The sequence below is a fragment of the Dermacentor andersoni genome, chromosome 3, assembly GCF_023375885.2.
Source record: "Dermacentor andersoni chromosome 3, qqDerAnde1_hic_scaffold, whole genome shotgun sequence".
In the NCBI taxonomy this organism is placed as follows: domain Eukaryota; kingdom Metazoa; phylum Arthropoda; class Arachnida; order Ixodida; family Ixodidae; genus Dermacentor; species Dermacentor andersoni.
The window spans coordinates 48,170,586-48,181,859 of NC_092816.1; positions in this window are offsets into that span (position 1 = coordinate 48,170,586).

An 11,274-nucleotide genomic window follows, 5' to 3' on the forward strand; every position below is an offset into this window, starting at 1 on the left:
CTTCTATCCATCTGTTGCACCTGTAAGTCCATCACTTCCTAGATTTCTACATCGCATTTTCAGGTATTTACTCGCTTATAAGAGACAAGCAATGGTAAGAAGGACTAAGATAAATTATAATCGCAAATGCTAGCATTCCAAAGCTTGAAGTTTGCAGTCACTTAGGAGTGAGAGAAAAAAAATACCAAATATAGTGTTTAAATGGGACGGTACGATTTCAAGAACAGTACTTAAGATGCATTTACAAGCATGATGCTAGTAGGGTTGACAGTAAATGGCATGAGAGGGTTGAATTCGATGAACGGGAATAGGACAGTACAATGCTTGACAGAAAATAAAGCAAACTAAAATTCAGCGCTTCTAGTCCAAAGGCACTTGGGAAATGTTTTCGCATCTCAGACAAACATATTAGTTCAGGCGTTCTTCGTTCATCTACAACATTCTAGCCGACATTATAAATCCGATTATTTGCGATCAAGGCGAAGAGGCACGAAGCTTGCTTTTGAGTAAACACGAAAAATCGTCTTGTGAAACGAGAAACAATATTCAGTTCCGGCATCCGACAAACATTTGCAGCATTATGATTTGGTGCGAACCGGTTGCGTAAAAAACAAAAAACAGAACCGGAAAGCACAAAGTGAATCCTCGGTGTTCAGGTAGGTTGCGCACCATGCACGCTACATCGGTGAGTTTTCCTCGCCATCGGAGAGTCGCTCGAGCAGCTGAATGCCTTAGCGAAGTCATCGACATACATCAGCGGGGCGTTGACCTGGATCCTAGCTCTTGGCGACGATTTCATCGGGCAGCGCTGGTGGTTGCCGAAAATATAAAAGAACTGAGCGTCCGACAGCGTCCACAAACTCCAGGCCACCTTCACTGTGTGCCAGTCGGTCGAGCTCAGTGCCCTCAGAACGGTGGATAACCCGAGAGCGCTGTAGAAGACCTGGTCGGCGTCGAGGTCAAGCGGGCCATCGCTGAGGTAAGTCGCAAAGAAGCAATATTTCAGTGTTGCAATGTTGACAATTGTCTCTGATTTCCACTTGATGTTCCGCAGTGCCATGGCCCACAGGCTTTCGGCCAATAGGTGGCCGAGAAGAGCCATGTTCGGCAGGCGTGCTTTGTACGAGCCGGTATGGATGAAATGGTACGTGATAGACGAGACAAGGAGGTAGCGGTCTTGCACGAAGAAGAATTCCCGGTAGCTAGTCATTCTCTTTGCTGCCAAGATGGATAGGCGAGCCGTTTCCAAATTTAGGTTATAAGAGCGACCGCTCAGCAGGTTCTGTGCAAAGTCTGGCGTAGCAGTTGGAACCGGCACGGAAGTTCTGCTCAAAGACATGGGAGTCAGCAGCGTCACGTTATTGAAGAATCTCTCCAGCTTGTTGGCGTCTTCAGGTTCGAAGAGGGTACTGTTTCTGAACAGTTCGCGAGCGGCGTCTTTTACGGCGACGAATGTATCTTTTGCTTGAACGTCCTTGTCGCGGCTGGTCAGAAGCTCCGCCTGGAACAAGCCCCACAGTCCGTGCAGAAGAAATATGCTGTTCGCGCAGATTTCGAAGATGCGTGAAGAGACAGCGCCGGACTCGACGACGAACTCATTGGCGCCGCTAACGACGGCGTGCCACAGAAGGTACGCGGCTTTCGATCCCGCCAGAGTGTCGCCGGCGAACAGGTCGTAAAGACGACGAATCCTTCTGGCGCCTCGCACGCGGATGGTTTGCACGTCTCTCAGCAACAAACCGTTGGCGTTCACTGCTTCCTGAATGTCATCGATGTTCCAAACCTCTCGGTTGAAAGCGTTAGAGTCTTTCTGCGGATGGTACGTTGCCCGGGCTTCCCTAACATGAAGGATGTGTTCGCACAGCTTCGCCGCCACCATAGCCGCTTGTTCTGCCGTCACTACCATACTTAAACTGCTCTTGAGAGCGTGAACCGTACTAACGAGATCGGCCAGAGAACGGTTGTCCGGAGGACATATGGGCAAAGCTCGTAAATACAGCGTCCAGGCATTAAAGTGGGAGAGGTGCACGACTGGCACCAGAGAATACTTCAATTGCACGGTTACGCAGAACATCAGGGCATTTCGAGTGTCTGCCTTCGTCAGAAGGCCCGCCATGTCTCGAGACAAGGCGCTGGCCAAGGAGGAGGCGAACGACTCGTGGTGCGACGCGGCTTGTACGCACGTCTGGTAGTAGGCGTTGAGGAATCGCCCGGCCTCGCGCATTGTGGCGCCCTTCGGCATCACGCCCGTGACCATGGCTTCGCGGAGCTGATGCTGCACGCCAGCTTCCACCGAGAGCGCGTCGCTGATTACGCTCGAGCAGACGTACGCGAAGAAATCTGAGCAGGGTCTCACGGTCCGGTTGACGCTCATGGCGAGTTCGGAGGCCTCCTGCGGACAGCAGAATTCGGCGTCGGAGGGCTGCCTGCCGTGTTTTCGGCGCTCGCTCACGTAGACGGTGAAGAAGGTGATCGCCGCGGCGACGGCCAGAGATAAAGTTACGCCGCAAGCGATGACTAAAACGCGCTGGGAGACGGCAGGCGACGCGGGGGACGGCACGTTCGCCACCGCGGCGGCTTCGGGAACACCGCTTGCCAAGGGCGCCGCAGTCACCGGGACTCGATTAACACTGTCCGCCATGGCTTCGTTCTTCTGCTTCTTCTTTGTATCGCCGCGTGGGAGTTCAGCGCGCCTGCGCGAGGGCACGGCGTAAGATGTACCCTTTAGGTGTGGACACCGCGCCTTGCACCGAATGCCTGATAATGCGCCCTATTTCGAAAAGGCGCCGCGAGATGACTCTGCTATCATAGGTCTTACACGTGAGAGGCGGCAATACTTTTCTATTGGAAATGTTCGTTGTTCTGGCGTTGTTTGCTGCGCGTCCTTTTTTTATGTGTGTGTGTGTGCTACGAATAAAATTACATATGTTCCTCCGCGAAATCGTCATCGGCAGCGCATGAAGTCTATCTTAGGAGATTCGAAAGAGAAGTTTTTTGGCGCGCTATTCAATGTATTTCGCGAATAGCGATTGGCACCGTCCCAATCTGCCATTCGCGAAGCCGTCAAGCAATGCTAGCGCCACGCACAGACAACGACGTCCCAGCCACCGACAAGGCAGAAACATTCGCGCCAGTCCTGTGCGCGATAAGTGAGTGGCGAGGAGGTTATTGACGGTGAGGATAAAGCCCCTCAATCTCCCAAAGTAGCGCCATTCGCTTCCCTCCTCCTCCGCTCGGCGCGGCCTCGACGGTGGCGCCGCCGGTGGTGGGCCTGCCGTAGCAGACGACGGCTAACACGCTACGGGAGGAAATCCGCAGAAAAGTTCGTTCGAGCCCTGCGGAGCAGTTATTTCAATCGAGATCTTTCTTCGTCAGTCGGTAACTGGCCTTTAGAATTTTGTGTTAGAATTGCGGAGGAAATAGAGAAAATGACCATTATTCAAGGCGTATTTAAGGCATAAAGCGCGCGACGTTGAGAGTTCGTGTTGCTGAAACACGACGCAAGCACGCGGTGTACTCAAACACGCGCGTAATTACCAATGTTTCAGGTGTTGACAGCGTGAAAGTATGCGTACGTGGTTTCGTAGGTTCATTCACGTACCTGCAGGACACTTTTGTTCGGTCGGCGCGTGAGAGATTCCGGCTGTGTGCGGTCAGCAATGCCTGGCAACAGGGCCGTTTTTTCATTGCGGGGTGCTTTGGTAATCGTGACGACATATTGTTTTTTTTTTTTTACAAGTACTGCTCCAGGAGGGCACATGTAATGGCTAACGGAAGCCTCTGAAAAGCCCGTAACATTACACTAATGCAGACGTCGCAGGGAGTGTTCGCATACAAAATTGGCTGTCCGCGATCTTATACCCCCGTGGCATGCACAGGCTTCGGCGAGCCCCATCTAGCGCTGGTTCTTGCTTTGGTGTTGCCGTTGCCGCTTTGGTGCCCTGACGGCGCCGTCAAAAACACGAAATATTGACAAGTTGTTACACTAATAAATAAAATTTATTGAAGAAATACAATCGCGCCGAGGCGCCAACTTCTAAAGCAGCACTAGCGCACGAGTATTATGAAACGCCAACGAGGAATTTACCGGCCCACGTACGACTCTTCGATCAAAGTGCACGTTAAACATCCCCAGGCGAGCTAGATAAAGTTATCCGGAGCCATCCACTACGACCTCCATCCAAGCTTTAGTCGCTTCGGAACGTTAAAAACATTAATCACCACAAACCAAATCAATACATGCGGGCGTACATTCGAAGCTAAAAGACTGCATCGTAAGTAATAGTGAGCCTTGCAATAGCGTTGAGAATGTGCTAACTTCTGGTGGAGCTCAAAACACACCCTGAATAAAGTCGCTTTTATGCCACAGGCCAGCTGCAGATGCGTGCATTTCACCGCAAGACGATACTACATGAAACAACGAGAGCACATTCGAAAAAAGAAAGTCAAACAACGCGCTAAAAACCACGCAGAGCATGAACACCCACTTTTTCGAAGCGGAAGGCGTGAACTAGGCTCAAAATAAGAGGTTGTGAGTAGCCATGGCCCTTACTTCACTAAGCCGTGCGCTCTTTGCCACTTCCTCGAAGTCAGCCCGCCAGATCCTGCCAATCCACACTTCTTTTTGCGTTGCCCCCGCCGGACGGCAAAGCAAAAAGCTTTTTGCCCTCGCTGTGTCTGTTGCGGCAACCGAAGGTGCAGCAGCATGGCATCGCAATTAAGTTCTCGGCCCTGCACATTCTATTACGCTAACGCACTCCGTCAGTCCGCCTGCCGTACTTTCGTCGCGCAGGCCCAACAATGGAGGTCGGCGCTCGCTGGAAAGAAAAAATACACAAAAGCGCGGCGCCTGCTCCACGCTGGAAAGAAAAAAATATACAAAAGCGTGGCGCCCGCTTCCACGTGACACAGATTGGCCAATGGGGGAGCGGAGGAGGCTGGGGCGACAGGAGGCGTGGAGGAGGACGCGCCAGGGTGAGCGGGGTGGCGGAAAGATCTAAGAATGGCGCTACTTTTGAAAAATTGAGGGGCTTTAGGTGAGGAGTTACGGAGTCGCCATCTGTCGGAAGCGCCTCCCTTGAGTAGTATAAGGGATCACGCGGCGCGCTCCTCATAGGTTTTGCTTGCGGCGCTCAATAAGGACACCACGCGGCAGCCCTCCTGGACATTTATGTAAGTACTCTCAAAACGAGGAAAGCTTTTGACTGTAGATATAACAACCTTGGGCAAACTGAAAGCACAGAATCGTTTACAGACGCTTTCTCTTTATCGAATACGTACAGTAAACGCCACTGCGCGCGGTCGCCGCGATGGAGTCTCCTGAACCGGATTCTTGCATGAAGGGTAGGCAAACGCTAAATTTGTGGCACCAGATAAAGTCATCTAAAGTTGTGGCACCAGGTAAGCAGCAGTCGTTACCGTACTAAGCTCCACCGTATGCCATCAGCTGGAGGAAAGTAAACTACAAGCATGTATCATTTTGGTATATTGACCCAACAGGCATATTGCGTGTGGAGGCGAAACGTGCGTAAGTGGTGAATGAGTGGTGTTGTGCCTTCAGGGTGGAGGACGAAAGACGGAGTCTTTCCGCAGATGAAGAAGAAACGAAAAACTTTATACAATATTTACAGATAGTGGATGATAGCGTACAGGTAGCTGTAGGAGCCCATAAGACCGACTGGGCGGCTGCAAGCGACTCCCCACAATGGGCCAGTTCGCCCTTAAATCCCTTCGGCGACCCCTCATCGGCAGGAACCGGTTTGGGCGAGTTCTCGTCGGCAGGAAACAGGCGGGGCAGGGGAATGACCTCGCCGGCGTCGAATTCTTGATTCGTCGCGGAGAAGTGGGTACCTTCGTCTCCTCGTGGTCGCCACGTGGTGCTGGTACTATGGCACAACAGCGGCGTTACAGATAAATTCGCTTTTACATACATTTCGTAGCAAATAGGCTCCTCCCAAACAATGTCAAAATCAGAAGAAAACATAAGATTTTCAAGCATTTCTCCTTTCCCGGGCGTTATTTCCTGCACATTAAGAGCACATCTTACGCGGGTGACTGCGAGTTTCCAAAACAACTTTGCCTCAGTCGACGCGATGGTACGCCAAGTACACAGAGGTGGCTACAACACAGGCTCTCAGCCAGACCATCTTACACGCTCGCAGAATGCCTTCTAGTCACATTCAGGACAGATTCGTGGGTGCAAATCCTGTTTTCAGTCGCTCAAAAGACAGAAATGTCAAGTTCTTGAGCTCCTCGGTCTTATCTTTTGCGCGTCCGGCCGGCGCAAGCAACACACTCCCGTGTTACGACTCTCGGCAATCGCTCGTCGAGTTTTCGACAAGCGTGACTACCGAAATAAGGTATATTTTGTTGCAGGGCCATAAAAAGCGTCACAAACTTGTCCCACTAAAATTCAGTACACGCAAAACTGACTCACGACGGCCGGCTTGTTTTTTCGCTAACAGCTTCACAACCACAGGCGTGGCGAGCATGCCTTAATAGTATCCCAAAAAATTACGATATGAATTACAATAATTTTTAGGGTCAGAATGCGTCACGAACTTCTCCCAGTAAGATTCAGTACACGCGAAACTAACTGCGGCACACAACAGAGCTGCTTTTCGCTAACTGAGACACTACGCCTAGCGCGGCCACTGTGCTTTAAAGGTACCCCAAAAAGTAGCGAAATTAGTTACAATAATGTCTGGGGTCAGAGAAAGCGTCAAAACATGTCCCGGTAAAATTCAGTACACTCGGAACTGCGTCACACAGCCCAGGTTCTCTTCGTCACAAAGCCAGGTGGGGCGAGCGTGCCCATAAACTAACGAAATAAGTTATAGTAATGCTTGGGCTCATAGAAGGCGTCGCAAACATCTCCCAGTACGAGTAATTAACTCAGGTTAACTAGACTTGGATGGCGCAGCTGTTTTTCGATAACTACGTCACTATATAGGTTCAGTTTTGTGCAGTAAGCCCAAATGTGCTTGAAGTGCGTCGTAGACTGTCACAATATTCCTCACCTTGTCGTAGTCCAGTAGTGCAGCGCTGCCGTGTCGAAATGCAGACAGAACGCAACAAAACGCCGGTAGCCCGACAAACGGGCTACATCCAAAAGAGACGGGTCGCCGAGCTGGCATGCTTCACATGCGCAGCCGGCCTCGCTCGCTTCGGTGGCATATCTGGCGAATGACGCATGCATATGGCGCGTCTGGCGTGCCGCTAGCTTGTTGCTAGATGACGCAATAAAAATAAGTCGCGAAGTATAAGCTCATTTATGCGCAAAAGTTTTTAGTTTTTGCGGGAAAGAACAAAAAGAAATAAAAGGTCTGTAAGTTCATTTCACATTCTTTTTTTCCTATGCTCGCGTCAACTAACGGATGGAGTTGATACTAGGCGTGACGGGTTTCCTGTTGCCAGTTTTTTCCGAGTGCCCCCTCTTGTTGAATTTCTGTCTCTAAGGTTTTAGTTTAGCGTCTGGAACCAAACGTAAAGGCATTACGGACGTAAAGAAATAGCGACGTCATCCCTGCGCATGCTCCGAGCGTTATTGGGTTTCATTTGATTTAAACGCGCTATGATAACGCACGTGATTCAACGTGTTTAACGTTCGCAACGCTTACGGACAATAAAAAAAAAATAGCGTTGTCGAACATGGCGCCCGCTTCAGCCTGAATTCTTGTGACAACTACGCTTTCACTCGTGTTGATCGCCATTAACTACAGAAATAAGCTTTCGCTTTCTCTGAGCTCGTCGATCATAATAGCACCTAATACACCGTTTGTCGCTAAAAGTGTCAGCACGAATGCTTAGACTTGCTGATTGTGCCATATCTACTCAAAGAAAAATAAATGCGAGCATAAAGTATGTTGTTGACTCATTCTAAAAGCGGGGGTGCCTTGGGACCATGAACGGGAAGTTTCCCGAACAGAGTATCTACGTGTACAATCTAACTATGCTTTGACATCGTACGCTTACACCTGCACGCGAGTATATTAATTTTGTTCAGTGGCAAGTCCTAAAACTGCAGCCTTCTCTTACAGACGCTATTGAAGACTTGACCCTCCACCGGTGCTTTCGTGCGCTCTCTCCCCAATGCCTCCATTTGACGCCGCTTTGACATCGTCTCGCAAGTGCGGGCGGCGGCGCATCTCCACCGGCTTTCAAGTGCATGTCCTGGGACCGGCACCGGCTGTCCTCGCCGTCGGACCGCTACCTAGACGACTCGGACAGGCACTGCCGGTCACTCTCCCGTCCCGGTCGACTGCCGTTTTCCTCTCCCGAGGAGGCTCGCAAGAGGGATCCCGAATGGCTCGAGACAGCGCGATGCCGCCAGGCCATGACAGTCGACTGGGTCAACATCCGTGGGATTTGGCCAGCAGTGGACACCGCATGTTTGTGTACTTTGAGAAAAAGAAAATTGTCCGTTTCGCCCGGAGGCCGTGGCAGTCACAGCGACAACGTATAAAATTGCAAACAAGGCAAACTAACTAAATTAACAAGCATGGTGTCACGTGCGCACAAGTAAGCATAAACACACCTGAGTCGATGACCGCGAAATCTCCCCGTCAAAACGTTGCCGTGAGGAAACGCGGCAGCAGCAGCGAGCGAAGTGACATTCGTGCTGTATATCGCTTCAACGAAAGATCCCCGTGTTCCAAACGATCCCCGACTCGACGCTGTGCTCCACCGAGTTGAGTTCAGCCGAGAACACACAGCAGGCACAAAGCAACGAGCAGCCGACACACCTAGGCTCTGCCCCCTACGCGGATCGCACTCAAGACACTGCCGGGAGACCGCGCGCAGCCGCCACCTAAGTCCCTTGATAATTTGAAAGTAACGCCACTCTTTGGAACTCTGCTGCCGTCGCGCGACCTCTTCGCCACCTCCTCACCCCCTGCGCTTTCCCTCCACGGGAACCGGTCTTGCGGCGGTTTTTCTGCATGACGATTGGTCTCCCTGCCGTTGCCCTTGGAAACGCGCGAATCTTGCGTTTTGGTTGAGTTTTTTTTTTTTCGTTGGCGCCATTTTTCTCCTTGGCTCGGTCAGCTCGGTGCAGCGAACGTTGCGCGCTGCTTTTCTTGCGGTGTAGTGCTGCCGCTATGTCATGCTCTAGCGCATAAAACCGCATCAAGAAGCCTGAAGATGGTTATGCAGTTTTTATGATACATCATGGATAGCGTGACCACTTGCGCAAGAACCGGTGGCTGCAAAACATTGGCCGAAAGAACTTTGTTCCAACGAAGAACAGTGTTATTTGCGAAGTAAGGTGCCTTTCTCATTGCTCGTATCAAAGCATCGCCTAATACTGCATTTATATAATTATTCAGGCCTGCACGTCAATGTTCCTGCGGCCACAATTTGTACGTTGCATAAAAATGAGTTTGTCCTCAGTATGCTGAAGACACAGCGCTCGTGTTGTCCTCTTGCAATCCTTCTTCCTTCGTTCGTTTTGGTTTTTTCCGCCCTTCGCGCTGCAGAAATTTTACAACATGGATCTAAGCAGGCTCGCCCACATCGCTATTCTTATTCAGCGAAGATTCTGCTGGGACTCCATCACCTCGCACGTCGTCAACTGTTATTCACTCGGAAATGCCTCACTATAGGCTCTACTTTCCGCTCTAAAGAATTACGTGCGAAGATACAGCATCTCGATCGCACTTTTCGTGATTGTTAGGATCCGTTAACTCTTTTACTGAAAATCGAAATAGCACCTTGCAGAAGAGCTTTCTTTCTAGCTTACTTCGGTGTGTGCACCAGTGACTTAGATACAATAAATGCGGACCCTGAAAAAATTAATGGCAAGTATACTCGCAGTATTGCGACTGATGTGCGCTATCTAGTCCACATTGTGTTTTTTTAAGTTCTTGAATCTGCTTTTAACTGGGCTGCCACACACGCACGAGAGGGTGCCGATTATTATTTGGTTTTCTCACGGACACATGCAATGTGCAGAGAGTGTTCACATGATCGCGCACGCTTGCTCGCACTGGAATTCCGCAACCGTACTATTCAGTTTAGAGGCCACACGGTAAAAGCTACTTTCACATTGAGAAGTCAAGCACATGGACGGCCGATGCACTCGCGACTAATCCATTTAAGAAGGCACCCTGAATATGATATCTTCGGTACACACGCGCGCACAGGCAAGAAAAAAAAAAAAGCCACACATAAGAGGCTGTACCACAAGCAACATTAGATCAGACGCACAAAGTAAAGCATGTTATGATGTATCCGAAAAAAAATGTCCGGAGCATAGAAATTACCACAAAGCTCCTTTTACATCACTATGTCCCAATCATACGGCTTTAAGAGGAAACCAACCTCCTCATAAACGTCACCTTCAGCATTACCGATGCTGTTATCACCATTTTCCACTTCTCTACGTCACTGCGGCGTGCAACTGGCTCAAAACCATGCCCCTCCATGGAATGCAGTGGCCGGTCCGCGGGAGCCAAGGAGAAAAAGCGTGCCGTGCGCAGCCCGCGCAGCAGGCGCGCGAGGAGAATCGAGGAGGAAAGCACTGCGGAGAGGACAGTGTGACTACTTCCAAATTATCAAGGGGTTTTTGTCGCCACATGCGCATTTGCAGCTGACGCCTCCCCTCGGCGCGTCGCAACGTTGGGTGCCTCGCGCACGAAAGCAGACGGCACGCTTCCTGCCTGCTTTCGTCTCTTTCGCGCGAGCAAGATTGAGCCGCGATCGTAGGATCACTTCGCGCGCCTTCGCTCCTACATACAGCGTTCAGACCGCTTTTTCGTGGGCGCCACCATATTGCATGCGAAGTGGCGCCATCTATGGGCAGTCGACATGCTGGCTTGGACGAGCGCTCCGTCTTCTATGTCAGGTATACGCTCGGCGCTGGGTTTTGCTGTTTGTTTTCGCGCTCGCCCGATCTATTTAGAGTGACGTAGCGTCTTCTACGCGGAAAACGGTTCTATGAGACGTACTGAAGCGGTTTAAGTCGGCATGGCCGGACTTTCTGCTAGCGTTGAGGTGGACGGAGCACACAGCGTGATGTGTGCGCGCGCGTTTGATCCTACAATCACACTCGGAGATCAGTTGTGTATTTCTGAAAATTCCATTCACTAATGTGACCTTATATCAGTATACTCATTTAGTTCTAAGGTGCTGTTTATTAGCAATGAAACATCCGCGACTATCGTAACAGCGTGGGTACAGTTCTGACACGGTAGAAATTCCGCTGTTATACTTTGAGGAGCGTTCAAGCTGTCAGCTGCAGATTACATTGCCTGACTACTTGGTTCGGTGGATGTG